Here is a 25,825-nt window from a genome sequence, read left to right on the forward strand (position 1 = left end):
CGAAGATCGATGATACCGATAAGACTGGTACATCCTATGTATGCTTGATAGAGAGGTGATTGATCTCACAATCACTTATATGGTGATACTAATAAAAGGATGTAGGTACTCATTAGAGAATGAGTTTACTAAACTGATCCACAGAAAGAACATCTGATAGAGCCTTACAGCATATCGATAGATGGTTCTCCAGTGGAGTGGTGCATGTGATCCTTTGATCTGAGATCACCATGGTACTGTGTATATAGATCCTTACTTTGATTTATTTCTAGCATGCCACTTTGAGATGTGTGTGAATATTCGGAGTATGATAAAGTGTGCATAGAGGTTGCAAGTGGTCAATAAGAAATCGATTACTTCTTATAGGAGGAGAGAACATCCTATGTGATCTCATAGGATGACGACTCTAAGAGTCTCTGGCAAGCAGGGATGAACTGTAGAAAAGATTTCTACTGATTCATCAATTGAGTCATCATCATCAGATTGAGATACATATGGATAGGTATTTGGGCTTGACATATTTCTATGCCCATGACCTGTCTGAGATGTTGTATAATCGAAGGATTGAATTACACGATAACTCACCACGGAAGGATAATTTTGATATTTTTATCAAATTTTAAATTTTTTGAGTAGTCATGACACATTGTTAGACATCAATCTTGATTTATAAACTCTTCAAAATTAAAAAAATTTAATTAAAAAATTAATTAGGAAGAGTCCTAGTTGATTGGACTCTTGAGCTGATCTAATCTAATCGAATTAGGTTACATCGAGAGTCTGGATCCACTACTGGCTAAATTTGGAACCCAATGGATCACACACAATAGAGATTTGATTTTAATCCAATCTATTTAGATTTATTATAAATCCAATGAATTAATTGAATTGCTAGCATGTGAATTAACCAAGTTTCAATTGGGTTCAGTGCAAAGGTGTTTATGCTAACCCTTGACTTGTTGTCTTGACCTAATGTGATTAAGTTTGAACCTATAATTAAATAGGTGGCTTATCTGATTTTTATGGAAGAGTTCCATATAAAATCTACCTCCTCCATGCTAATGCCACACACAAAATAAAGGCACGCCCATTTAATTTTGGCATTAAAGAAGAGAAGTCCTTTCATACTACTCTTAATTTTCTTACCATATTCCACACGTTCCTTGGTTTTTTGCACCATCAGATGGCACTTGGGAAATGTAGACATAGAAGAGAATGAAGAGTCCTTCTCTTGGAAGAACTCCATGCCAAAAATTAATGGGATGCCTATTCATTTATGCAATGAGAAATGGAAGAGTCCAATTATCTTTAAACTCTTAACTTCTTTCTTTATCTTCTCTTATTCCCATTAATTCTTAAGGGGTGATGACATCAAATGGTGCTTTGGGTTATGTACACAGAGAAGAGTCCTTCTGTAGATTAAAAATCCAATAATCTCTTAAAAAGAATTAAATCACCGATGGATATATTGAATGCCAAATGTTGGCTCCCTTATAGGCGTCGCTTCCTCTTATAAAAGAGGGGTGTCCTATGAAGAAAAATATGGAAAATTCCCTGATGGTTAGAAATGAAAATGAAGAGAAAAAGATAAGAAAATATCTAAAAAAATAAGAGAAAAGAGAAAAAAAATAGAAATGAAGGAAAGAGAAAAAAGAAAGCATGTGATGCTTGTCCTAAAATCAGATTGTTCAATATTGAACATCCAATCTGATTTTTGTCTGGTGAGATCATTTGAAAAATAATTTTTAGAGTATCTTAGTGGAGGTCTCGAAGGCATACAAGCACTGATGCAATCCGTTCTTGTGAAGGACGATCAGCAGCAAGCTTGTGAAAAGGCTGTAGCACTATGTCGAATGAAAAGGGCCCTGATCAGTCCCATATGGATCACCATTAGAGGACTTCTGCTTTGGAATCTTGTGGAGATCTCATGATTACAGATCATCATCTTCATATTGGTATATGGCTTCTGATCTTTCTTGTTATACATGCTTATATTATTTGATTGTAATCATCAAGGTGTTCCTAGAGTTTTATGTTTCGATAATTCAATTTAATTGTTAAACTTATTTTCAATTGTTGAATGCATGTAAAAATTTTTAAAATTTATATTTTATTTCATCATTGAAACCAAACAGTGGTATTAGAGACATCTTTGATTGATTCAATCAAATATCATATTATTATTGTGATATGGATTAGATCCAATCCATATTATGTCAAAATCAGATTTTTTGATTGATGTTTAATTGATATTCTTGATGTATTTTTATTAATGATAAAATATTATCAATCCATGATCGAACTTGGATATAAAATTTTATGGTCTTTAGACTTGTGTGACAAGTTTAAGTTAGATCTCATTTTTGATGGAATTGTAAATCCAATGTATGGGATGCGTGAAGCCTTGGAATGATACATTGGATGTACATTGCTAAGATTTAAGATTTTTTTGCATTTGATGCATTCACCTAAGATCTAAAGGCCGACCATCATGTTATTGGGCACTCATCATTGTGGGTCTTCTATCTTGGTTGTAGTCCTAAGTATGTGTGGAGCCAAAAAAATATATCATGGAAAGGATGCATCAGACATAGATTAGAATTTTTGTCGATAGATTTGTTTAACTATAATTTATTGATCTAATGTGATTAAAATTAATAATTATAGATTAAATCAAATTCATATTTTAATTTGATTAGAAGTTATGTTTAATTTATGTTGATCAAATTATCATTTACCTAATTTGATTAGGATTTGAGTCATGGTTGACTGAATCTATGCTAACCTAATTAATTTAGGTTAGCCTAAGAATTGATGAACCCAACTCAAAAAGATAACAAATGATTAACTTAAAATTATAAATTGGATCAAATATTGAATCTGAATTAAAAACCCTAGATGGGCCTTACGTCAATATTTAAACATCTCCATTGATATTTTTATGAATGATATCACAATTAAGATAACATGAGAAGTTAATTATCATATTTTATAATTATTATAAAATACATGTTGAGTGGTTATAGACTATGGTACATCCATATAATGGATGTATGCATGAATACTTCTATGTTAGCTGATTATATAAATACATCTGCAAGAGTTGCAATAGGGACTGGGTGTCCTGATGCATTGTATTATCAGCTATCTCTTTTTTTTGTATATTTTCAACTATTGATTAAATTTTTACATGTTGATATAAAATTATAGAAAAAAATTTATTTGAGAATAGATAAAATTATTTCTTTCTATTTTCAGATAAAGATAAACATTCATGGTAGTTTTTATGAAGATAAAAACTAGACTACCAAAAATTTGGAGAGCAGATGAGTATTAAGATTGACCATGAGATAGTTCAATCTATGATGCACCTAGATTAGATGCATAAACCATCCTATGGCTCGGATGATTTTTTCAAAAATTCATAACCATTAGATTTCTTTTTATGCTCTTACATGCTGGTAGTTAGAATTAGAATTAAAATTGTATATGATGCATATATATATTTTTGGATGTACATGAGATCTAAGTCCTCATTTAAATTATATTAAGTTATAATGGAGAAGTGTTAAGAATACTACCCGTGTCTTCCTTCATGCTAAGCCAGTATTATATCAAGAACCATAGTAGACTTATTGTGCTATCCATAAAGCTTGCTATGGGGACTGATTTGATACTATCTTGGTGTATAATGAAGCTAATGGTACTTAGCTCATACTAAGTCAATAGAGTATATCAAAAACTGTAGTGAGTTTGTTGTGCTATCCACAAGACTTGCTATAAAATTGATATGATGTTGACTAAGTGATGCTTATGACATATTTTCATAGTACTGTCATGGTGTGCTATCCACAAGGATAGTATTATTTAGATATGACCATATAAGATTGAAAGGTATGACTTAATTAAAATATATAGTTTATTGTACTATCCATAAGACTATAAGTATTTTAGAGACAAAAGTTATATTGAGAGTTGTATAAGATGCACTTGGTAAAGAGTTACCTACCCTTGAACTCATAGGAGCTTGTTGTGCTATCCACAAGACTTTTTATGAAAATTGGGATCTCAACCCCACGAAAGAACTAGATGATATGTTTCTTCGTTTTCATACTTGAGGGATATAAATTTGCTAAAATAGTGGGAGACACCTTTAGATAAAAACTTTATCTAAATTATGCATGTCATTATGAATAATCTTTTTATGTTCGTATATATTAATCTATATCTTCACTATCACTGCATAGTATATTTGTTACTTTTAAATTGATCGAATTCATGAAGTGGGTGAGAAATCTGAGAATAGTTCTCATATAGGAGATAGTCTCCTATTCTCCTGATTCTGATTTGATCAAGATGATACTATAAAGAAGAAAAAATCACATATGTGATATGGTGTGTTGGTGCAGAATTCCGTCGATGTCGGAGAAGCTAAGTCGAGGGGATCACGACCGCCGTCGGGACCTGTAAGGAAAGTCTAAACAGAGTTGGGGGTGCTCCGGCAAGACCCTCTGATACTCAAGTCAGTACTCTACCTCAACAAAATGGAGCACTCAAATAAATTTTAGCAGAGTTTTGAGATAGAGTTTAGAGCTTAGAGAAGAACGTATCTGGGGTCCCTTTTATAGACGGAGAGCGTAACTGATTGACAGCGACGTCTGTAACTGCCTGATAGTCGGCAGTTCGGGGCCACGTGGAGTTTGTTAGGAGAGTAGTAGTGTCAGTGGACCGTTCAGGGCCACATGGAGTTTGTTATGAAGAGTGGAGTGGTGTCCGTTGTCGTGATTGTCAGAGAGTGGCGGGCCATGTGAATCTGTTACAGAGAGTGGAGTGGTGTCTGTTGTCCAACTTGCGGAGACTTGGGCGGATGGCTGAAGCTCGTTGGAAGTCTGATGGAGCGGACTGGCTCTTGTCTCAGCAATCTAAGAGAGGCTCGGATATTTTCGAGATTGTGACGAGTCCACTGTTGTCGGATGCCTTAGCGCTGATGCTGCAGGGGAAGTCATCTCTGTAGAAGCTCGGATGGAGACTTTCTTTGGAGAAGTCCGACAGGAGTCGATTGCTAGAGAAGTCCATCTAAATTTGCCTGATGTAGAAGCTCGTCTGAGACTGTCCGTCGGAGAGTCTGATTTCATTAGGAATCCACAGAGGGTCGATCGATAGTGGAGTTCGATGGGTTGTGGAGGTTCATCCGTTGGAGGAGTCTTGAGGACACTGTGGAAGGTCGAACGTTGGAGGAGTCGGGATTCAATTCTATTGTAGAAGTTCGGACGGAGTTCACTCTTGTAGGAGTCTGGATGAAGTCCGCTTATTGTAGAAGCTCGGACAAAGATCAATTATTGTGAAAGCTCGGATAGAGACTTCTTATTATAGAAGTCCACTGCTGGAGAAGCTGGTCATTGATAAGTTTGGAGTAGAGATCGCTGGTGGAGCCCATCCATTATAGAAGTTCATCTGGATCCATCCACTATAAAAGTTGGATGGAGTCTGGCTCTTGTAGGAGCTCGGATGAAGTCTGCTTGCAATAGAAGTTGGAGTAGAGTCATCATGGCTGGAAGAAGTCTAGAAAGATTCGAAGAATAGTCGATCACTGTAGAAAATCGCTGATAGTGAAGCTCAGGAGCATTTGGAGCAGTCCGGTAGATGAATGGAGGAGCTCATTATTGGAGAAGTCCGGATGACATTATGGAAGCTTGGATAGTCGGGGGAGTTCAGAAAGACGCCGCACAAGATCGGAAGCCGGAAGAGCCCGGGAGGGTCGGCCTTTTAGAACTTCGCTGGGGTTATTTTATACCCAACACCAGTCTCCCTACTTCAAGTTCGGTACTGAATGAAGTACAAAAAATTTTCACAGCCGAAGTTGCCTCCTCGATTTTCATATTGGTTATTTTCAATATTTTGGCGTTTGGCGGCTGGTGCTGGAGCCTTTTCAAATCGAGGCGACCGAAAAGATTTTTTTGGAATTTCCCTGGAGCATTGCTCTAGATATGGCACAATAATGATTCTGTCAGTTGTCAGCCGCCTGTCATGATGAGTGGGACACTGATGGTTGTAGATCGATCAGAGGAGATCTGAATCATTATTGCGTCGGACCCCGTTGCCTATTTAAACCCGCTCCCCTCCTTCAGGGGTTTCTACTCTGCATCCTTTTTCTTCTCTTTTTTTTCTTGCACTGATTTGTGTTGTGATGCTCTTGTCTCCAACGACAGTGCCCTGCCGAAGCTCTTCCCCTACCCAGGAGATTCCTCTGAAGTGATGATCCGGGATCTGAGAAGGGAAGTCCGTCATCTAACGAAGAAATCAAAGAAGTTGGATGATGAACTTCACTGGTTGAGGAAGAGCCATTCAGAAGTCACTGCGGAGGCTACTCGCTTTGGGACCTCCACAAAAATGGCTTCATAGACTACATCCGGAGGAAGGCTGACTTCGTGAAGGAGCTTGAGGAACTCAAAATGCGCCAGCGACCAATCTTGGACTCGGCTTCCAAGATCAGCTCCTTGAGGTTGAGCTAGCGGCTGCACGGGAGAAGATCGGTCAGTTGGAAGGGAGCTCATCCTGGCTCACAACTCAGCCGACCACGATCGGGACTGGTCGAAGAAATTCTCCGACCTTCAGAAGTAGCTGCAGGATGTCGAGGCGAACTACAACGCCTACCGAGTCGGCTGGTGCGGACAAGTAGACGACTACCGAAGGAGGCTCAAGACGGCGACCGATGAGGTTGCCCGCCTTCAGAGGCAGTTGTCTGAGAGAGTCCAGGCTGCTTCAGTACAAGGCTCCGACAAGATCCGCTCCTTGAGGAGGACCATGGAAGAACTGTCCATGGCCCTTGGGCAGGAGAAGGCCGAACTGCAGCGGCTGAAGATTCAGCTGGCCTACGAGCAGCAGGCGGTCAAGGATGTCGAGGTGGAGTCCGAGGTTCTGAGGAAGAGACTTCGGGAGTCGAGGGTGAGAGCCGGCGATTCCACCAAATATATCGGGAGATACTGCTAAAAAGAAGGAACTGAAAAAAAAATTGAGAACTTAAAGCAATCCTGATAATGACTGGAACTGAGAGTTCAAAGTCAGAAGAAGCCGAGCTTCCTAGAGCCTCTTTTACCTTTTGTTCTTCATGTATTCTTTTCTTTTCTTGTCGTTTCATTTTTTTTCTTCTTTTTTTTTTGGCCTTCAAAGGCTTTGTAATGCGCACTTTACTAATGAAATAAAAGAAATTTTTTCATTACCTTGTCTGCTCTTATATTAAGTTGTCGTTTACCGAGCTTCTTTTGTCTTCTGTCTTATTCGATACCGACGTTTTTGAAGATTCTGGATCATCGCCGTGTTGATTCACCCTTTTTTTCATGATCGAAGGTCTTTTGAGGCCATTCGAGTTTGACGCTCTCTTTCGGTGTTCGAGCTGGGGCCAAACTTCTCGTTACTTTGAGGAAGTCTATTTTTCCTGTCAGTATTGGGTTCTCCCTTAGGGACTGAGGGTTTTTGACAAGAGTCTCCTTTCTCGTTGAGCAAGGTCCCTTGTGTCTTTGATGTAGTTTATTTTTTTCTTATCACTGGCGTAGCTCATCGCTTTTCTCTTTTTCTCTCCTCATTCTTTTTTTTGTGTTTGGGTGAGGATTTTCTTCTGCTCTTAACGGGTTGTAGGGGTGTAGAGGAGCCGTTGAGGAGGCTTTCCTCCTCATCCGATCTTGAACGATCAGATCTTCGTTTGTGTGGGATGAGGTTCTCCTCCTTTTCTGACACAGTCAATTTCAGCTCATGTTAGGAGAATTTTCTTCGTGTTCCTAACAAGGCTGTGGGGGCACATAAGGGCCTTGCAAGGGCCTCTCCCCCCATCCGATCTCTGAATAATCGGGCCTTCGACTTTGTTCATGTTAGGATGAGGTTCTCCTCCTGTTCCTAACAGGGCTGTGGGGGTGCATAAGGGTATTGTAAGGGCTCTCTCCCCATCCGATCTCTAAATAATCGGGCCTTCGACTTTGCTCATGTTAGGAGAGGTTCTCCTCCTGTTCCTAACAGGCTGTGGGGGCGCATAAGGGCCGTTGCAAGGGCCTCTCCCCCCATCCGATCTCTAAATAATCAGGCCTTCAACTTTGCTCATGTTAGGATGAGGTTCTCCTATTCCTAATATGGCTGTGGGGTGCATAAGGGCCGTTGCGAGGGCCTCTCCCCCCATCCGGTCTCTAAATAATCGGACCTTCTTTGTGTCAGACGAGGTCCTCCTCTTGTTCCTGACATGCTTAATTTCGATTGTCTGAAGGAGCTACTCCCTATCGTTACAAGCTCATGCCAAAAGAAAAGATATGCAAATATGAAACTTTTGTTTAAGCAAAGTTATTGGTAATACATTCGTAGATTTTCTGAATCCCATGGTCGCGGAAGGTCTGCTCCCATCGGGGTCCTCCAGAGATGGTGTTGATGATCCCGATTGGAGGCCGATCTTCAGCTTTCTTCCCTCCTTGGGGCTCTGGCTGTGGTAGGGCCCTCGACTGATCTTCCTGCCTTCAGGCGGCGTCGAATGAATCTGTCGAGTCGATCTCATCTGATGAGCTCCTCATCTCGTCTCGAAGCTGAATACACTCCTCCATGTCGTGGCCGTAGCACGATGATAGAGGCAGAACTTGTTAGGGTCGCGCTTTCCGAGTATGTGCGCATCCTTTCGACCTTGGCAGCTGCTCCTGACCTCCATCAGCACTTGAGCTTTTGGAGCATTGAGAGGGCGTAGCTGTGGAATCTTCCTGGGAGAGAGCTCCACCAAACTCTGCGGTCTGGTCCTCTACCTATGAGCCTGGGGAGAGTTGAACACTTTGTATCCGGGGAGAGTTCGAGAACGTGATCGAGCTTCACTCAGCCTTTTTCAGCTACGGACTTGCTGGAGTCATCCGCCTGCCGCTCCTTCATGGCCTCCTGTCCTTCACTTGAATGCTTCTCTGCTCGGGCATATCCTTCGGCCCGAGCCAGCAAATCAGTGAAGTCCTAGGATACTTCTTTTCAGGAAAACAAAGATCGTTCTTTTGAAGACCACTCTTCAGGGCGGCCATTGCAATGATTGGTCCAATTCGAACCTCCAAGGCGGCGTTAAAATGGTTGATGTAAGTTCGGATGGATTCTTCTCCTTTTGCTTGATGTTGATAAGAGACTCCAACCTCTTCGAAGATGCCGGCTACTGATGAAATGAGCCACAAACTGATGGCTCATTTGATCAAAGGAGAAGATGGTACCCGACTTCAGTGCGAGTACTAATTTCTTACTGCTCCCTTGAAGATAGACGGAAAGCTCGGCATAGGATGACGTCTGGTGCCATGGAGTAGCATCATTATCCAGAAGGCCTCCAGATGATCAACAGATCGAGGTCCCGTCGTAGCTCTGAATTGGGAGAGCTTGAAGTTTGGCGGATCGGATCCTGCATAATCATTTGAGAGAAAGAGGGTCAGTACAGATATCCTCACCGTAAGCAGGGGGAGCATGGGGAGCTCTTCGATCCACCGGTTCATCTCCTGGAATCTTTAATCTAGAGATCCTCTCGACTGCGAGTCTCGAGGGTCTTTGGTAGAACGGAGGTAGGACCCTCGGGGGTGGAATCTGATCAGACGGAGGGCTCTCCACCTTTTGCTTCCCCTTTTCGGGGAAGACAGGAGACTGCCCAAGGGCCCGCCGATCGTCGGATTCTGAAACTCCGATGATGCTCTTTCCAACCACACAGATCCTGCGGCTGCTGCTGCTGCTGCATAGCTGCACTGCTTCGGTGAGGCCCCTGACCTGCTGAACACAGGTCGAACTGCTCCATGCCAACTGCATTGTCGGAGGAGGAGGAGCCTGAAAACTGGAGACGAGCCGGAGCTTGCGGATCTGCTGAGATCTGGCCACGGAGGTGTAGATCGCCTGGTGGATGCCTTTCGGGAGGCATCAGGTGGAATTTGAAGGAGAAGAGGAAGAAGATGTCGAAGAAGATGATCGGAGATAGTCCCATTAGTACTCCTTTAAGAAAAGGTCCTGCGAAGACACAGGTCCTTCCTCTAGTCAATTCTGTTGGTGCAGAATTTTATCGACATCGGAGAAGCTGGAGTCGAGGGGATCGCGACCTGCAAGAAAGTCTAAATCAGATTGGGGGTGCTCCGACAAGACCTCCGATGCTCAAGTCAGTACTCTACCTCAACAGAAATGGAGCACTCGAATGGATTTTAACAAGTTTCGAGATAGAGTTTAGAGCTTAGAGAAGAACGTATCTGGGATCCCTTTTATAGACGGAGAGCATAACTGATTGACAGCGACGTTTGTAACTGCCTGATAGTGGCCGTTCGGGGTCACGTGGAGTTTGTTACGGAGAGTAGTGGCGTCAGTGGACCGTTCAGGGCCACGTGAAGTTTGTTATGGAGAGTGGAGTGGTGTCCGTTGTTGCGACTTGTCAGAGAGTGGTGGGGCCATGTGGAATCTGTTACAAAGAGTGGAGTGGTGTCCGTTGTCGCGATTTCCCGGAGAGTTCGGACTGGACGGCTGAAGCTCGGTGGGACGTCTGATGGAGCTCTAGGGAAGAACAAAAGAATACATTAAGAGCTCTAAGGAGCTCTTAGATCTATCTCTATAGATCTTCATCTCTAGATGAGAGGTGCCTCTTTCCAAGTCTTTTATGGAGAACTATGATAATAGCAAAATTTTTATTCTCTGTAATATAAAGAATATCATTTTGATTAAAAAAAATTATTCATATACAAAATAAGAAATACACTCATAGAACTATTAATCCATTTGTATTTGCAGGGTTCTTCTTCGTTCTCAACGAAGCTATGTATTTTAATCACTTTTCAAAATACATATTCTAACTCTAAATATTTAGCATTACCACAGGAAAAAATATCTCGTTATGGTCAATACCATAATGTTGATGATATCCATAGACTATCAGATGAGCTTTGTAGGTCTCTATTTCTCACCTGCGCCACTCTGATCCTATTGAAAATCCACTTACACTCTATGGGCTTTATCCTTTTGAGTGGATCAACGAGTGTCCATACATCGTTGATCTTCATGAACTTCATTTCGGACTCTATGGCTCCAAGCCATTAATCAGAGTTGGACCTCTGCATGGCATCCATGTAGATGAACAAATTTTTGTTGTTCTCATCGAGTTCAGCAAGATCACATTCCAAAACTAGAGACCGAAGTATCCATCCAACAGATGCGGTACTCTGCGGATCTCCTCAATAGTGCTTTTACAATGAGTTTGGGTTTGGGTTCACTAGATTGTGTCGGTTCTTTACCTGTCGAACTTCATAAGTTTTACATTAAAGATATCAGTACCTTCATCAAGGTACTCTTTTTTAAAAGAAATACCGAATAATTTTTGTTCTTTAGCAAGGTAGAAGTTATATCCCATAGATTCTTTGGGGTTATCCTACAAAATAATATATATAGAACTGGGATCCAAGCTAATCGATCTGCAAATATTTGATATAAACCAAACACTCCCAAATCTAAAGATAAGAAAGTACCGGCTTACGCCTGGTCCATATCTCATATAAAGTCTTTGCAATTGATTAATTCGAAATCCAGTTAAAACATGACAAGTAGTCTCAAGAGCATAACCCTAATAGAAGACTGATAGACTTATAAATCCCATCATGGATCGAACTATATCTAACAAAATCGATTCTAATAAGAGAAAATCCTATTCTCTTCTAGATATGTCAAAAACTCATCGAAAGGGCATCCTCTTCTTTGGTCTGACCGAAGAGTTTCAATACACTTCCAGTTTATTTTTCTACCTTATTAAAAAATTATTTAATATTTTAAATAATTTAAATTTATGGCAAACATGTTCGTAGATCTAATACATCAATATGTATCAGATTCAGAGCATCATTAGCTTGTTCACCTTTTCTAACAAAAGTGACTTAATCATCTTACTAAGAAGATAAGATTAATAGGTTGGCAATCATTCATAATCATTAACTTTGAGAGCTATCTCCTGTTGATCCTATTCTGGTTAAATGATCGAGCCTAAATTGCCAAAGGTGGGCTTTCATGACATTATCTATTTAGGAAGTTTGTTTGTTGTGTACAGTACACAACAGGCTGTGACTATTCGTAAATATCATTTCTCAATTGTCCACATGATTTTAACATTATTCTAATGATATCACAAAAATTATTAAACAATAGTGACAATCACTAAAATAACATTGTTAGAATTGAAAATAAGTTCAATGATTCTTAAAATCAGGATTGGAATATAACTTCCATTTCTAATGTTCAAAAATCTCTTACAGTTTTCAATCTTTCTACTAACCTGAAGTCGTTGCAACAACTTGCATGACTTTCGATATCCAATACCCAGTAGTAGTATCATGATAGAGAAATCACAATGTGTTATCATATAAGTACCTTGTCCAGCAATCCTTTACTGATTTTTTTTTCTTAGCCTATTCAAATCAAGAGACTCTATCAGATTAAGTTAACTTTAGACTCCTTTGTCTGTTCAGGCTTCTCAGCCCAAGCATAACTCTTTTGCACCTTTTTTTCTTTTCTTTCTTAAAAGATTATTGTCCCACTGAAGACACATCTTCAGAGATACGAAAGAACTCCTTCAATATTTGAAGAATTTTTTCCCATTGAGTATCATCAAATTTATAACTAAATTCATGTTCTTCGCTACTCTCAAAAATATCACATGGTGATGCGATCATTTAGCCACTTCTAATAAGTACTTTTGATCGCATCATATGTGTTGGATGTGAAAATATTATATGCTAGATCCGTAATCATATATAGGATCCATTCATATTCTAGAACCATTTATAACTTTCGATACCAATTATCGAAGTCAGGTCCTATAAGTTAGTCACTATCAAACAGTGAATAGAACACAGGCATCTAGCCATAACTGAAAGAAAAATATAAGATCTCTATGTTTATGAATTAATTAAACTTAAAGATTTAGACTTTAGTCTAAAGATTCTCTCACTATTTTAGTCAAATTGGTAGCCTCTACCTCCAATCTGAGAAATTACCTTAATTTTCTAGTGGATACTAGAATCCACACAGACTACACGTGAGCCCAACTTTGATCGACTCATCCATGTATATCTATGAATAGGTTCTTAATCAATTATTTTAGTTAATAATTTTTAATAATTAATTTAGCTTCAGATTTTATTTCAGTAGGCAATGGACCTCCATTGAAAATTTCGATTAGGTCCAACCATTAACATGAATATTCTCAGAAATCTAACTACCGAATGATCAGGTCTGACTTTGGCCAACTAACCTGACCACTCGTCAGAGAGACTCGACTGAGTCATCATATTATGAATGATAATTTCAATAGCAAATGAACACCAGGCCTTTGGGCCTCCAATGATCATCATACTAATGGATCCATTATCACCCAACTTAATGGGAGGTTATGATTTAGTTATCATCATAACTATCTCATTTTAGGGATATAATAATTTAAAAATTTATTTTATGAATTGAGAAAAGAGAAGAGATCAATTAGTAAACTACAATCCTTCCACTGACTTCATCAAGTCATTGAATTAGATTAGGGTCATGCTAGTTGAAATGGCACCTAGATCAGTCACACTAATCAACCTTCATGGCATGGGTCAACTCGAATCACTTAACGATCTAATTAAAATATAATCCATCAAATTGGCTAGATAAGTGAGATCGATGGGAGGGTCTGCCAAGCTTGCCTTAGACACCATCAAAATGGCCAAGTAAGCCACTCTCAATTAAAAACCATCAGTCGAAATGTCGAACTTATCTTAGACACTAATTGGTTAATTATTTCGATTTGACTAACCTAATGACTCGAGTTCAACCACTGAGCCATAATCAAGGTCCTATGGTCTAATCAAAGACATAGACTTGACCATCTACAACTATTATATTGGTTCTGAGAAATTTTGATTTAATCTAATTCAATATTTGGTTAGATTTAATCAATTTCTCTAGATAGTCCATTAACTCTTTGACTATAACTTTAGGTCTAACCTAATTAAGAGGATCTGATTTGAGCTAACCTATGCCCCTATATTTTAAGTGAATGATATTAGATCTTTAATTCATAATTCTAGATCTAATCAATTCTACACTTAATTCTCAATTAAGTTCAGCATCAATATGAGTTTATATTTATGTTTAAAATAATTTTAATTTTTTTATTTTATAAATAATTACAGTAAAGTTTATGCAAAGATGTTCTATTTTGAAATTAGATCAACTCAGTTAACATTGAACCGATTACACAAGGGGACTGGAGCAACTCAGTTCAAAATAGGTCAGCTTAGTAATTGTGCGAGCACGATTCAAAGAGTTTCAGATCTAAAAAATCTTGCATAATACTAAAATAAAATTGATCATAAATATCCTTTTAGATCATATCTAAAATTTTTGTGATTTGAGATTCTAGTTTCTTATGATTAAAATAATTTTAATCATATAGATTAGATGTCTTACATTTCATATAACTTTGTATCACATACAATAAATCTAGAATTTTAAAATCTAAAATTTTACAGAAGAGTAAGTTCTTCCTTTCGCATTCTTCTTCATGAGATTTAATCACATGCATCCTTACACATCATAAGAGCACCCATCGAATAGGAAGAGATGGCTTTTAAACCTTCTTACTCTTATGACCGGACGGTCTGGCGATCAACCCAATCAAAATACTTGCTAATTGGATCATCTAATCTAATCAATATCATATATGCTCAATTTAGATCTAATCTAAATTACATCAGATATGATCATAACCTTAGATCACATCTAAATCAGATTATAAATATTACATGTAACATATAAAATTAGATTTTATCAGAGATCAGCACAAACTAGGATAACTTGTTCATCGTAAGGGATAAATCTTACAGTAGGACAACCTTATATCAGTTTGTACGATCTACCATTAATTAAATTCAGATCTAAGATACCATATATCAGATCTAAATAAAATTATAATTTAGATTTAATATGCACATATAATATGTCATAACAAATCTAGGCTCTGATACCACTATTGAAAAATTAGACGATTTCATGCATGTATTTCAAAATTTTTTGAATAAATTACAGTAGAAAGTAAATAGATTAATCATATTAATCTAACATGCATATGATCAGATCATTAAATCAATCTACTCTAGGATCTATGACATGATATGTTGTATATAAAATCTGAAATAATCACATGATAAAATCTGCATGCATGGATGTAAGTAGTAATCAGATCTACACCTATCTAAGTTTAGAACTCGATACCTGAATATGGATCGACGATTGTTGCTACTGATAAACATGATAAAGAGGATCCTTGCTAATTACTCACAGCCGCACATGCATCCGGCCTCTATGAAAAGTTCACTCAAAGTCTCAATCTGATCAATCTTCTCGGGAGTGCTAGCTCTACGAAGACCTTCTTCTTGGCTGATCTGGATCTCTTCTTTAAATCTTTAAAATTTTTTTAAAGATTGAAGATGGACCTCTGGAGGAGATAAAGAGGTAGAAGAAAGATGGAGAAGAAACTATTTTCTCTCTTATTTTTCTCTTTCCCAAACCCTGAGGTTGAAACCCTAGAAGACTAGGTTTTGTGCACACCCCAAAAGAGAGGACTGTCCTCTCTTTTCATTCCAAGAACCACACCCCAAGCACCTTCATATGAAGAACTCTTCTTCTGATATCTTACACATATAAAAGAAACAATAAAAGTTCTTTTTATGGGCATATAGGGAGGTGGGTTGAAGAGTCCTAGAGATCATGGATTCTTATGTGTTGTCACCCCTACTTAAAAATTCATGCCAAAAACATCCAAAAAAATATGGGATGCCCTTCCCATATTTTTTCATGATAAATCAATTCTTCAACTAATTTTCTACAATAAAAACCTTCTCAAAATATCATAGACATAAGAAGAAAAAAAATAAGTTGGTGGCAAAGTTTTGTAGATAATGTCAAACATTATCTATATGGTATCAAATTCAAATCTAATTTGAACATACCATTTAAAATCAATCTTATCTAAATTTGGATGTGAGATAGAGAAGGGAAAGAGCTCTTTGGCATGAAAAAATATTAGCAAAACAATTTTGTCCATGAAGAAAAGTGACATCCAAAGTAAGAGGTGCAAGGGAGAAGAGTCCAATGCTATATGGACTCTTAATTTTTTATTTGAATCCAAATCAAATCACATCTGGTTTAGTCAAATAAAATAAATAAAATCTAATCTAATTAGATTTATAAATTTTTAATTAAATTTTAATTAAATTAAAAATTAATTGAACCAAAATCCTGATCAAATCAGGAATAATTTTCCTTAGCGATTAAGTCATCTCATAGCCTAATCAGGTCAAACTTAATTAAATCTAATTTAATTAAATTTTATTTAATTTTTTTTTAATAAATTGAGTTAATTAGTAATCTAATTTTTAATTAATTTTTTATTAATTCACTAATACTTGATGAATAAATTTATTGTAACTTTTGTATAAAGTTAACTATTAATCAAATTGATGATTAAGCACTTGGACGATTCTCAATCATTGATTAGCTAGAAACTTCTTTTGAGTGTGACCCCATAGGTTTGAACCTAAGTCGGTAGTATAGGAATAAATTTTTGAACCAATTGATGTAACCATCTAGCAATGGTGACTCGATATTTGGATAGATCGAATGATGGCGAAGTAACATTCAAGAACCTATTGACGTATAGTTACTGTTTAATTCATCCCTTTGACTCTAATGCTCAAAGAGACTTAAGATTTAACTATCAATCTTAGATAAGTCATCCATATTGTACTTCAATCTTTCAAATCTATCACATGAATTATCTGGTCCAGATTTTGCTAAATTGAAATTATTGATACATTAACTCCTACTAATTCAGAGAGGTCAATCCCATCTTGACTCACACATCGACTTGATAAGTACTTGATTGCATTCAAAAATTTTTCATCACTGAATTAAAAACTTAGTTAGTTTGATACTAAAGTACAGTGAATTGCTTGTAAGTCACCGTGGTGATCTCAGGTCAAAGGGACACTTATACCCATACCCTTCGCGAGCTACTCTTGACAGTAGAATGCTCTGCAGTTGATTACGTTCGGTGACGATGCACTCCTATATCTCACCTGCATGCTATACCAGTGTCTCCACACCATTTGATTATGAGGATAACTAACGTATATGGTACACAATAACCTACACTTGATATCACTATTATCCTAGTAATAGCATATCGTTTAGTCGTAAACCAGTTTAAGGACTATGCGATAAATCCTCTTTATCAATCAAAGTAGTCCTAAGGACTTCATCATAACATAGGAGTTCGTTAGAAGATGTAACTTTGTGATGAAAAAGATTAAATATTTTTTATTATTTATCAATTCATATACATTTATAATTAGCACAATCATCAAACGATTTGCTTTAGGATATATTTTCCAATAGGCTCATCCTCAAGGTAGGCTGAAAACTCGAACATGGCCGTCTTCCTCCTGACGCCATACCTGCAATGCTTAAACCATATATATAATTAACTTAACATATAAATAAATATAATAATGAATAATAATAGTAAAAAATATATAAATATTAATAAATAAAATTATATTGCGTACCATTATTACAAGAGAAGATTCAACAAAGAACATAAATCGACTCATCAATATCCATATCCTCCTCAATTTATAGGTCCTCCTCTGAATCATGATAATCGACTAATATATCATCTTCTATCACATCATCATTTATGAATTAATTATCGTCCTTCAAATCATCAAGATTAAATACAAAATCAGCTTCAACTTCATTGGACAGCAGATCAACCCTATTCAAAGGAGTTGTTACAAGTTCTTCATCAACAAAGAGCTCGATCAATGTTTATTCTTCCTCTTGAAAAGCTTTCTCTTCATGTGGATCTAAATTTTCATCCATCTCTAGTTGGATTGGTATGTCATATACGTCTTTAGGTATTATTCTTCATATGACAAGTCAATCATCTCGATATTTCAGATCCTTCAAATATATTACTTATTTTGCTTGAGTTGCTCATATAAATAGCTCATTCTGGTACCATATTTATACAAAATTTATATTAATAAAGTATGGATTGATATGAATACCGATCTTCTTATTGCTAATATCTTACCATTCATACTAAAACAAGAATACTGAATTATTGGACCCATACTTCATTTCTATGATATCTATCAATACACCAAGATATTCAATCTCCTCTTCTTTTTTATATCCTATCGTAGCAATCTCACTATTTCAGATCCATCTTTGCATCTCAAGCTCTCTTATATAAATTTTATTCCTCCAATGATATAGGATGTGTAGTGATTAAACTTTCGATCAAGGCCACATGCTAAATCATATAACTCATCAGTCGCATCCTCTTTTTTATTGAAATACTTAGATTTCATCTTCAACATAACATAAAAAATTATATTGATTCAAATAATTAATTTTATAATTATTAAAATATAACATAACATAATACTAATGGAACTTACATGGTTTCTAATTATTTTATAAATTCTCTCCTATGTTGATCATCAACATCTACATTATTCTCTCTAGATAATATACTCTTGTGCTCACTGTAACAAGTCATGATTTTTAATTTTATATCGATATGAAAAAATTAGTTAGAATACTAAAAAGTATACTAAAATGGTACTTAATAAAATCTTCAATTTTTTCATAATTATTTAGAACATAGAAGTGTGCCTTGGATAGCTCATTCATGTCTATAAACTCATATCTCCTTCCACCGATGGGTCGAACCATTTATTAAATATAGATAGTGTCAGTTCATCATCACCCATTGACGGTCTGCATTACAATCTACACAATTGAATCTTATTTTGATATCATCAAGATACATTGAGCAGAATGTGACATACTCCGTAGTTATGTATGTTTCCACTATAGATCCTTCAAGCCATACCTTATTGCGCACATACTTTTTAGGATACATAAAACTCTATAAATAAAAATAAATTTAAATTTAACTAATATATTTACATCTTATAATTGATATGACAAAAGATTACGATTGCTTTACCTTTCAATAGGATACATCCATCGATAATATATCGGTCCTGTCAAAAGAGCTTTCTTGGAGATGAACAGTTAGGTGCATCATAATATTAAAAAATGATGATGAAAAATTTTTTTCTAACTTATAAAGAATAAGTATAATATCTTTCTTAAACTTCTCAAGTAAGTTAATCTTTACTTTTTGACAACCAGTTCTCGAAAAAATACTCCCAACTTAATCAATGCAACTTGAACATCACCACTCAGATAGCCATGCATGACCACAGCAAGTAAACACTGCATCATTACATGGGAGTCATGAATTTTCATACTAGAGATATTATCGTCATTATTGCCAACACACCGTGATACATTTGAAGTGTAAGCATCAGAAAATTTTACAGTTTTGAGCCATCTACAGAAACTCTTTTTCTCCTCGTCAAATAGTGAATAACATGCAGGTGGCATAAAAAATTTATCATCTTGGTGAACTAAATACAACTTCGATCGGATTCTCATTTCTTACAAATCAAGATGAGCTTTTGAATTATCTTTTATTTTTTCTATGATGCTCAATACTGTATTGATGACATTATCATAAATATTCTTCTCAATGTACATTACATCCATGTTATGATGAAGTAGTAGCTACTTCCAATACAGTAGTTTGAAAAATATGCTTCGCTTCGTCCAATTCAGCTCAGCTTCAATATGCTTCTGCTTGCGAGTACTCGATATTTTTTAAATTTTATATTCCAATGACTTCAAGTTGTTTTAAAACTTTCACTCCAATTAACTCTTTAGGTGGTAGACATCGGTCAGACTTACCATCAAAGTATTGGTTATAATGGGTCCTCCAAGAGTGATTAGCAGGTAGAAATTATCGATGACCCATGAAATAGATTTTTCTTCCATACTTTAAATGTAAGGAGGACGTATCCTTGTTGCATATTGAACATGTCAGATATCCTTTGGTACTCCATCCAAATAAATTTTCATACATAGAAAAATCATTTATAGTCCATAAAACTAAAGCATACAACTTAAAATTCCTTCGACTGATAGAATCATGTCTATACTCTATTCTTTCATAGCTCCTTCAGATCAGTGATTAAGGGTCGTAAATATACATCAATTTCATTACCTGATGCTTTTGAATCTGGAATCAAAGTGACATAAAAATAAATGATTCTTTTATGCACTTCCAAGGTGACACATTATATGGTATTAGCATCACAGGCCATATGCTGTAGGAAGTACTCAAATTGTCAAAAAGATTAAATCTATCCGTCGCTAGACCAAGCAGGATATTGCGCGGGTTACTCACAAAGTGCGGATGCTTTGCATCGAAGTCTTTTCACCTACAGAGTCGGCTGGATGGCTAAGTATGTTCTCCTCCAAAACCTACTACTCATGATGCTATCTCATTTCTTCAGCTATCTTTGTGGACATATACAACCTTTGAAGTCTTGAAATCAATAGAAAATACCTCAAAACCTTATGAGGTATCTTCTTTCCTTTCCTATTATCGATTTTGTATCTAAACTTATTGTATTTCGGATATTCACTTGCTTGTTTGTTCTTTTTATAAAATAATGTACAGTCATTTTTGCCAGCATGTATAGGAATATAGCCAAGTTTCAATTTCTACATGTATGTCTTTGCTTTAGAATACAATTTTGGAAGTCTCTCTCTATCAAGAAGAGCTACTTTAATCAATGCTAAATTTTGATCAAATGACTTGTAACTCTATCGATTTATGATTTTAATATGAAGCAATTTGATTAAAAAATCTAACTTGAAAAACTTTACATAATTTAGGTAAAGTGACTCTCGTGCATCCCTTACAAGCTTTACAAACTATTCAAAAGTTCTTTCTACCTCATTAATATTGTGTTCACAATCAGAACTACCTTCAAATGCACTAGTATTCATGGGTACATTTAAGTGAATATCCTGATATAAATCATCCAATAGTGAACCTATACTATCATATTCGACAGGTTCAGCAACATTACTATCATCTTCAATATCATCATCGTACATAACTTCATTCGGATCACCCTCCTTATGCCATATCTAGTGAGTTTACTTCTTATCCATACCATAATCTAGCAGATGCTCCTCAACAAGTGATATGTGATGATACACCACATTGACACATCTCTTACATGGACACTTTATCCTACTAGCACTGTCAATCTTACACTGTACAAACTCAATAAAATTTTGAATATCTTTTCGATATTTAGGCAAAAAATATCCCTAAGATCCATCCAACTTTTGTTGATATCCATCTAACAATAAAAAAAACTATTAACAATAACAAAAAATACCCTTGGCATTCATCCAAATCAGATCCTGATCGGATCTCAGACCAGATCTCGAACCGCCCCTGGCTCGAATCTCGAATCAAATTTCGACCTAGATCTTGGATCGAATCCTGATCTAGATCATTTAAAATGACTTACATAATAAATACAAATATAAAACAATTGCTACTTAATTATTTTATTATTTAAAATGACTTCATAATAAATGCATCCTATCACCAACTAATAAGTAAAGTTAGGTCCTATCCTATTCAAGAATTACATTAATTCTATAGGTCAATTACAGTAATCAAATGATATGCAATAATGGCTAAAAAAAATTTTGATAGTATTTTTTCTTAGTTCTCCCCACATGACTAAAGATGTGTAAGGAGAACTAAAAAAAATACTATCTAAAATTTCTCCCAAACCCTCAACATATCATTTGATTACTATAATTATCTATAGAATTAATTATAATTTTTAAACTGTCCAAACTGGATAATCAATTAACCAATGTACATAATTCTCCTATCCGTATAAAAATATATAAATATACGAATGCCATAGAATGTGTATATTAACCAAAAGATAGGTCTATGATTTTATAAAATATGAATTTTATAAAATTAAATATCTAATTAATTAGTTAAATTAATAAGTAATTATAAAATATAAATTCATCAATAACAACTGTTCATATGCATCAAAAATTTACTAGAAGATTCGGCAAATCCTAGTTAAAATATTAAATCATAATCATAATAAAACATAAGGACTAAACAAGCAAAAGCATTAAATTATAACAAGCAAAAGTAATATGCATTAAACAATAAGAACTAAACAGTAGCACAGAAAATTTTATGCAATAAATTCCATAATAAAGACTAAACTATAAATTATTAAGGATTGAGATCAAATATTACAATCTACAAAGTCTAAAATATAAGGTACCATATAACCTAATGAAGCAAATCAGGTTTAAATTTTGGATGGAAATTAAAAATCCAAAACCCATTAAAGGGTCTCCTTCCACCCCTCGTAGCACCTATTTGGTCCTCAATTATTGCTAGGCCCCAAGGGCCAGTCCAACCCATTCAACCCTAGGCCAACCCCTCCTATCGGTGCCCCTCCTCATATTTTTCAATATTATTTTTTAAAAATAATATTTTATCATTATTTTAAAATTTTAATTATTTTTATTATAAAAATAATTTATTTTTAAATATTTTATATATTTTATTTTATTTTATTTATCATTATTATTTTTTTAATACTTATTATTATTTTTATTATTTTGATTAATAAATTTTTAATTTAAAAAAATTCTTTTATTTTTTCTCCTTTCTTCTCCCACAGGCCACAACCCTCCCAAAATCCCGACCCCCCGACCGTCTACCCCAGGCCCATTGGCTATCACATCTTTGGCACCGTCTTTGGCCCTCCAGACATCCGTGCCACCCCTTGCACCAGCCTCTGCTTGCCCAACCCACCTCCACATGATCAGCCACCCCTCCCCCAAGCCCTGGCAGCCATTTGTGGGAACACAAACCCCCCCCCCCGTCCTCTGCCTCCTGACCACCCACAGGCCATCCGTGGAAACACAAACCCCCCCATCCTTCGCCCCCTGTCACTGACCCCTGGTCCCCCATCGTCCTCCTCCATCCTCCACCCCCAGCCAATCACCATCGCCTACCACCCCCCAAGGCACCCTCCATCCCACCCTGCTAGCACAGAGTGTCGGGCTGCTCCGCTCGCACACCCCAAGCCCCACAGTGCCCCTCTACCCCACCTTGTGGGTCTACGCCCATCACCACCGCCCCCCACCCCTACCAAACACCCCCTCCCTCTCCTTCCTCCCTGCTCGGGCACCCCCCCCCCCCCGCTCCTCCCTTCCTCATGGAGCCAAAAAAAAAAAGGGTTTACCTTTAAGCGGCGGCGGTGGTAGCAACGATGGCAGCAATGGCAATGACGGTGATGACGGAGAGGAAGCTCGGGAGGGGGGGCTAGCTCACTAGCCGGTGGAAGACCGGGAGGGAGGGAGAGGGTTTCGCAGGAATCAAGAGAGTCAGACCGAAGTGGTCGGAGGGGGATTTTAATGAACTTTTAGCGATGCAAAATTATTTCCATCGCAAAAAATAATTATTAGTGATGCATATTTCATTTCCATCACTAATAATTTCTGTCAAATTTTTTTTCTCTAAAAATTTTTTCCTCTAAAAATAATTAATCAAAAAAATTTCAAAAAAAATAATTTATGTTGAAAATAAGAATTTTCTTCACTAATAAGCTTATTAGTGATGCAATAATTTTTTTTCATCGCTAATAATTTTGCCAAAAAAAATTTCTCTCTAAAAATTTTTCACTCTAAAATAATTTAACCAAAAAAATTCAAAAGAAATTAATTTATGATAAAAATAAAATTTATGTTGCTAATAATTTTATTAGCAATGTACCTTTATTTTCTATCACTAATAATTCCGATAGCCAATTTTTTTCCTTCTAAAAATTTTTTCATCTAAAAAAATTTAATCAAAAAACTTTCATAAAAAAATAATTTTGATAAAAATATAAATCTCCATCGCTAATAATTTTTTTAGCGATGTAAAATATGTTTCCATCGCTAATAATTCTAGACAAAAAAAAATCACCCCTCCAAAAATTTTCAAAATTTGTTTCTCAAAAAATTCTAAAAAAAATTTCAAAAATTTCCAAACTTTTTTCCTAAAAATTTTCAAAAATTTTCATCACTAATGATTCTCAAAAATTATTTCTTTCTAAAATAAATTTTATCTAAAAATAAATTTTTCATCATAGATAAATTTTTATTTGATGCACATAGATAAATTTTTATTCGATGCACAGAGTGCGTGTATGTCGTTCAATGTGTCATGCACATGCGGGCTATTATGGCATGCAATAGACAGGTACAGATGCATGTCATCTATATTATGATTGTGAATGAAGATGATGAGAACTCTGATGCGATGCAGAGAGTATAAAAATTTCAATAGTTTTGGGATCATTTGATGCGAAGCAACATGCACGTCATTCAATGCATGTGAGATGTGCACTGTTCGATGGTCATGATCTTCGAGGTGCAAAAGAGCTGGGTTATTTGTGATGAAAAATAGTTTTTGTTACAAATAATATATTATTTATAGTGAAAATATTATTTCATCACAAATACATGTATTTACGATAAAAATATTTTCATAGCAAATAATTACGTCGCAAAAATCCTATTTTCTTATATGAAATAGGTTGCAAGTCTGGACTTAATTAATTTATAGATCAAGTCTTAATTAATTTAAATTAGATTAAAATTAATTAGGTTTGATTTAATTTAAAGCTAATTTGATTTTATAATCTATGTAGGACTTGGATTCAAAGCCTAATTGAATTAAATTTTATAGGATTTTGAATTAGATTCGAATTGAATTTGAATTAGATTCAAATTGAACCACGGATCAAGTTCTAATTGATTTAAATCATTAATTTAAATTAGATTTAATTTAATTAAGCTTGACTTAATGGGAGACTAATTGAATTTTATAATCTAAATAGGATTTGGATTCAAAGTCTAATTGGATTAGGTTTGACAAGATTTTGAATTGCATTTGAATCGGATTCAAATTGAATCATAGATCAAGTCTTAATTGATTTAAATCAGATTTAATTTAATTAGACTTGACTTAATTTGAGACTAATTGGATTTTATAATCTAAATCAAACTTGGATTCAAAATTTAATTGAATTAGATTTGATAAGTTTTTGAATTGGATTCGAATTGGATTCGAATTAAATTATAGATCAAGTCCTAATTGACTTAAATCAGATTTAATTTGATTAGGTTTGACTTAATTTGAGACTAATTAGATTTTACAATCCAAATAAGACATAGATTCAAAGCCTAATTAAATAAAGTTTAACAAGATTTTGAATCTAATTCGAATCGAATTCAAATTAGATTCGAATTGAATCATGGATCAAGTCCTAATTGACTTAAATCAGATTTAATTTAATTAGACTTAACTTAATTTGAGATTAATTAGATTTTATAATCTAAGTAGGACTTCGATTCAAAGCCTAATTGAATTAGGTTTGATAGGATTTCGATTTGAATTTGAATCGGATTTAAAATTTATCAACCATTTATGTTTTTTAAAATTTTTGATTTTTTATCAATTATTAGTAATGTAAATGAATGTTCTGTCAAAAATAATTTAACATTTGTGATGAAAAAATTTTTATTATAAATAATCAACTATTTATTTTTTTAAATTTTTAATTTTTCATCGATTATTTATGATAAAAATTTTATATCACAAATAATTAATATTTGTGATGTAAATAAATTTTTCAATGCAAATATGAAATTATTATGATAAAAAATTTTGATCGTAAATAATCAGCCATTTATTTTTTTTAAAATTTTTAATTTTTTATCATTTATTTACGATGAAAATATTATG

General features: G+C 35.4%; 1 pseudogene; it reads left to right on the forward strand.

The window, feature by feature from the left end:
• LOC105049740 (uncharacterized) overlaps positions 1 to 25,825 on the forward strand; it is a 196,564-nt pseudogene that overhangs the window by 164,966 nt on the left and 5,773 nt on the right.

Source organism: Elaeis guineensis, chromosome 8 (assembly GCF_000442705.2).
Source record: "Elaeis guineensis isolate ETL-2024a chromosome 8, EG11, whole genome shotgun sequence".
NCBI lineage: Eukaryota > Viridiplantae > Streptophyta > Magnoliopsida > Arecales > Arecaceae > Elaeis > Elaeis guineensis.